Source organism: Octopus bimaculoides, chromosome 25, assembly GCF_001194135.2.
Source record: "Octopus bimaculoides isolate UCB-OBI-ISO-001 chromosome 25, ASM119413v2, whole genome shotgun sequence".
In the NCBI taxonomy this organism is placed as follows: Eukaryota; Metazoa; Mollusca; class Cephalopoda; order Octopoda; family Octopodidae; genus Octopus; species Octopus bimaculoides.
The window spans coordinates 27,207,304-27,213,415 of NC_069005.1; the positions used below are offsets into that span (position 1 = coordinate 27,207,304).

General features: G+C 32.1%; 1 protein-coding gene across 1 annotated transcript in view; it reads left to right on the plus strand.

Moving 5' to 3' along the window:
- The window catches only part of LOC106882218 (uncharacterized), a 52,605-nt gene that overhangs the window by 1,207 nt on the left and 45,286 nt on the right, over positions 1-6,112 (plus strand). The gene's annotated exons all lie outside the window — the stretch shown is intronic.

Below are 6,112 nucleotides of genomic sequence, written 5' to 3' on the forward strand. Positions count from 1 at the left end.
TATATATATATATATATATATATATGTGTGTGTATATATATATTTATGTATATATATGTGTGTGTATATATATGTGTATGTATATATATATATATATATATATATATATATACACTACACACTAACGCATACAGTGAAAAATTTAAAATTCTTTCATGGATGATGATTCTTTGTTTTATATAATTGGTTGGTAGAGTATTCCGAGTTTCGTTTATCCTTTTCCGCTTCACCCCATCCCCCCTTTTTTTTACCTTTCCAAAAAGTTTTTTGTGATCGGCCATTCGGCCATTTAATCTTTTTTTTAAATATTTTTTGTTCCCGTCGTGGTTTCAATCCCAGTGTCAATTACAAATATTATCCTAGTTGTTATCTTTCTTCCTTTGTTAAAACTCTAGATCAAGGAAGTCAGTAGATTCCTAAGAGTCCTTCGAACAATGCTCTTTGACCATAATTAACCTTTGTATAAAGGTAAAGTCCGGCTTTCGAGGGAACTGGGAAAGGTGTACGTTGGCAAGAATAAATGAGCAGAAAGGTTTATCGATTGTCGAATTAAGTTCTCTTGCGTGAGGAGTAGAGAATTTGACGTTTCGGATGTTTGTCCTTCAACAGTAGAAAAAAGAGGAAGGCGATGGTTGTCTAACCTTTTTCTACTCTCTGTTGTAATGTGAAAATCTGAAGCATTAGACTTTCTATTTCTAAGTTTAATTGAACTCATTCGACACCCCAACGAACTTACTTTCTTTGCCCATTTTCATTGTCGACTTTTATTTTGTTCCTTGTGAAAGCTGGCCAAATTGCTTAGTCATTGCTACATTGCTTTGTCCTACTTCTATATGACATTAATTCTGAGATTTTCTACCTAGATTACAAGATAAAATCCTTTAAATTCTTCTTTTTATTTTTTTATTTTTCCCCACTTTTTGTTCCGTTTATTTTCTTAAATTCTTTGCATAATTTTTGCACTAATGAAAAGACTGGCCCAAATCTTAAAAACCTACCAGAACTCACGGCTTTCCTCAATGAAATATTAACTTGTTTTTTATACAGCATCATTTATGATTTTCAATCCAATTTGGATTTCGTCTAAATTCTATGCTAAATACAACACTAATTTAAAATTTAAAACTACATTTTTTGTTGATTCTCAAGATGTCATCATCTTTGAAATTGGTCTCAATGAAACTGAAATTGGTGATGGAAATCACGATGTCTCGTTTTCTGTTAATATATATTCAACTCTGATTAGTCACCAAGCTTTACTCGTTTGACTTGAATCCTGTTTTAGTCTTTAACACTTTGTTGGTTTGGTTTCCTTTTGGTTTTGTCAATTTTTGAATGAACACATACACACACACACATGTTTGGATGTACAAACAAGAGGAAAAGTTCATGTCAAACTACTCGGTTTCTCGCCGCCTGCTATCCTTCAGGCAACTAAAATGGGATGGGGGAAAGACTCTTAATTCCTTCGAATACAAACATATATATATATAAGCTTAGATTAATTGGTAAAGGGGATCAAAATGGGACGATTGCATGTCTAATTTTATAGAATCGTTTCTTTGATCAATGACTTTTTCTTTCCAGCATGGTGTCTGTCTAATCGGATTGTTGAACTGTGAGTCAGATTTTAGACTCGCAGTTTGACGAGACAGACAAGCAAGACACGAAGTGAATATTTAAACTAGTTAGACATTTTCAGAGTAATAAGATTAGAATGTTTAGATAAATCTTCTGAATTGCTTACAGATAAGTTTTTTTTTTTTTTTTAATGATTCGTAAGGCATTTTCGTTGTAAGACTCGGAAATAAATGTAATTGCGTAGTGATAAAAACAGTATTGTGCGATGACCTAGTTTTTTTTAACACAATGGCTGCTCTCTTGGTACTGGGACTCTAGAAGATTTATCGTTGTGGAAAGCTGGTCGTGTGTTCTTGTAAGTGTTTCGGGGACGGGGGGAGCTATGTTTGAGCTATTTTATTGCCTAGTTGTTAGATCCTCTCTCTCTCTCTCTCTGATTATCTGCAATATCAGTATTTCCATTGTCTGATCGTGCCAAAGCTTACAGTTTCCTTCCAAAAGCTCATCTTACGTTCCCGTTACAGGTATTACACAACGAGAAAAAAAAAGTGCTCACGATACTTGCTCTGTCGCTTTTGCGCCATTGGTCTTCAAAGTGACTTGCTTCATTAAATCTTAATGTTACATCTGATTAGATCCTTATTAACTTAGAGTTATGTGTTTTTTCTCAAGGCTCCTCTAACATGATACAGCTCAACAGCATGCCAAACAAATTGCTTAGCGGCATTTCATCCATCTTTATTTTCTGAGTTCACCTTTCCTTTCATTCTTTCTGGATTGATGTAATCAACTTACCCCCCCCCCACTCTCTCTTCGAAATTGCTGGCCTTGTGCCGAAATTTAAAACCATTATTATTATTGTTGTTGTTGTTATTTATTTTTAAAGCCATTGTTATTTTGGGCAGGCAGTAGTTATTGTTGGTACATCAAGACAAAAATGCTTAGCAACATAACCTTCTAACTTGTATGTTCTGAATCCAAATTCCACCAAAGTTGACTTCATCTTTCATCTTCATGGAGTCGAGAGAATAAGTAGCAGTTGAGCACCAGAGGCATTGCAACCCACTAATCCCCCACCTCCATACCCTAAAATTGCTAACTGTGTCAAAATTTGAAACTATTATCATTTTAAACTCTTTGAACATAAAATCCTATCAGCTTAGAAAGTTTGAACCCTCTACTGTTATCATTTTAACCACTGCTTTCAAATATAATACAAACAAATCTTTAAGCATTAACATTAATTATAATATTTAATGAACTCTCTGCAATTTGTATACATTGTTCTTCTTTTCATTAGTGAGAGGTAGAAGGCATGGCAGAATTTTTTCTAAGTATCTTATTTTTTGTTTCTGTATGTGAAATTTGACTTCATTTCATTTTTAAACATTTCAAGAGATTTTCTATGTCCTATTTTAATTGGTTTATTAGCAAAAATTGTTTTAAAATCACTTTTCTTCAAGACAAAGATACACTTTACTACAGCTTATTACATGAATTTAATATTTTGAATTTGTCAGTTGTAGTGGTTTGGATAATTTTATTGCAGAGCACATAATCTGAAAACTTTTGTAAATCTTGGTGATTTTGAAGTTGCCACTGTTTCAAAGTGTCTTTGTTCTTTGCTGTCCAATTTTTGTCATGGTTTCATGTCATATCATTTCCTAGTGATTCATGAGCTAGTAGTATATCCGGCTACATTTTTAACATTTCAAGAGGTTTTTTTCAAAAACTTAAAAAAAATATATCCTGTTTTATTTGGTTTATTAACAAAGATTGTTTTAAAATCATTTTCCTTCAAGACAAAGTTACAGTTTACCATGGCTAATTACATAAATTTAATATTTTGAATTTGTCAATTCTAGTGATTTGGAGAATTTTATTTTGCAGTAAGTAATCTGATGAGAAACTTTTGTAAATCTTGGTGATTTGAAGTTGCTATTGTTTCAAAATGTCTTTGTTCTTTGCTGTTCAATTTTGGTCATAGTTTTATGCTATATCATTTTCTAGAGATTCATGAGCTAATTGTGTGTCCTGATACATTTCAAGAGTCCTTTTTTAATTGGTTTATTAACAAAAAATTGTTTTAAAAACCATTTTTCTTCAAGACAAAACTGTAGTTCACCATGGCTATTTTCATGAATTTGCTATTTTGAATTTGTTAATTCTCGTGGTTTGGATAATTTTATTCCACAGTGAATAATCTGATGGAACACTTTTGTAAATCTTGGTAATTTGAAGTTACTACTGTTTCAAAATTTCTTTGTTCTTTGGCTGTCCAATTCTGGTCATGGTTTCATGCCATACCATTTCCTAGAGATGCATGAGTCGGCTGTATGGTCTTTGGTTTTACATCATCATTGGTGTTGCATTAAGTTCTTATATAAAACTACTAAATTTGGCTCAGTATCTCTAAAATGGTATGTGGAGGTATATCTTACTATTTATTCATTAAGTCACATAACTGGGTTCAAGTCTTTTAGTGGGTCTAGACCATAATAGTGTTTATCACACCATAGTCATTTAACAATTTTGATCCGAACTATGCCAAAAGGAGCTTCTTAAAAATGAATTTTATCATGAATTCTGAAATATTTAAGCTCTTTAGTTAGTTATCATTGTTACTTAGTTGATGTTGTTTCTCCTTATGTCATTTCTGATTGAGCAGATCAAAGTCATTCCAGATGTGACCATCATGTCTTAATTTTTTTTAGACATAATCTAGAAATACACTGTGCAATGTCTTACTATTTTTAAAGATGGTTGGTTGTGATTTGAAGGAGATTTGACTTCTAACAAGACAAGCAACCACATTGAGGAATCATTCCTTAATTCACAAGGAGACTTCCGTTGCTTTTAATTGCAATATTCCAAACAAAGAAAAATTGTTGTTGAATCTCTAATCTTCTCTTTGAAAGTGAGACCAAAGATTGGAAACCTGTGACGTATGGTATGTTTGAAGTTAAGCATTTTCTTCAGGGTTTATCAGCTTGTGTTGCATTAGAGTTGATAAACTATGATCGGCTATTCAATTTTTCTTTACCTGTAGCACCTGAAGAAAGAAAGAAAGAAAGAAGTGAATCTGTGAGACCATTCAATGTACTGATGACTGAATTAAGACCTCTTTTGTTTCATGGGATCCAGCTTTCGAATGTTGTACTAACAGAACTTAATAGGACATAGCTTGATTGTTGTACTTTTACATGAATTGTCTTGTTAGATTCAATATCAAAAGATCTTTCTTGTTGGGTATCTGCAGAAATTTAATTCAAGATGAGATATTTCATATGGGACAGCTGAATGTTTGGTTAGATTCAAGAGCAAATGTTTTTCATGTGAGATGTCTAGTTTGATTCCAAAACAAAAGGTTTTTTTTGTGTTGGATATCTGTTGAGATTCAAGGTCAAAGGTCTTTAACATGGTACCTGTGAAATCAACTGTTACAGCTTACAAATTATACTGAATCAACAATATGGTTCAATCTGTCATTCTCTTTTTCATAAGCCAATAGTGTGTTGTTTGAAGGAGATTTTTTTTTTTTTTTTTTGTAGGAGGTGAAGCAGTCATACAGAAACTTGTTTGTTGACACCTAATAATTCATTGTTGTATAAATGAAGTATGACTTTCAAGAATCTAATCATTATGTCCTACTTGCTGGATAGTTTCATGTCCCATGTATTGATCTGTGGCCATGCTGGAACACCACCTTTTTGGATTGAGTTAATTTGTTCCCAATACTTATTCTCAACTGGAAATTATTTTTATCTATCTCACAAAATATAAAGGAACTCAAAATATACCTCAAGTTATTCTAATCTGATATTCTTCCAATTCTGCACAATTTTTCCTACCCAAAATGTTTTGTAACCCAATGCTTACATGCTATTATTCATAGTCAAATGTCACCATTCCAAAAAAGATATTTGCAATTGTTTGTTAATTGTAATTAGTCTTTTTAGTTGTCTTATTTTTCTGTTGGTTTTACTCTCAAACTTACGATTTTGATTTCTTTTATACTGAAAAAGAATATTGTTTTTTTGGCTTTAATTTTGTATATACATCATTTATTTCAAATTTAAGGAGTACACGAAGAATTATATTTTTTGTTTCATTTTAGATTATGTCTGTAATTCAGTCTAATGACATCTTTTTTTCTAAATTATACGGTATGGTTTAATGTTGGCCAACTTTATAAGGACTCAGTTTCCTTATAATACTTCTCTTAATTGCTAAGAGATTGTGACTCATATTTGCTGAGAAGTTTGTCAGGTGTTTTTATTTATATATTATGTATATATTTTAGTGTTGATATGAACCCTGTTGTTACTCCAAGTTTTTCAACTCCTTCTAGCAAGGAATAGAGAGAGAGAGCGACTTAGAGTAAACAAGAGATCCATCTCAGTACTAAAATAAATATCGCACTTTGGTATTAAATCATTTTCCCTCTTGTTTGTAAATTGAAACACACACACACACACACACACACACACACACACACACACACACACACACACACACACACACACACACA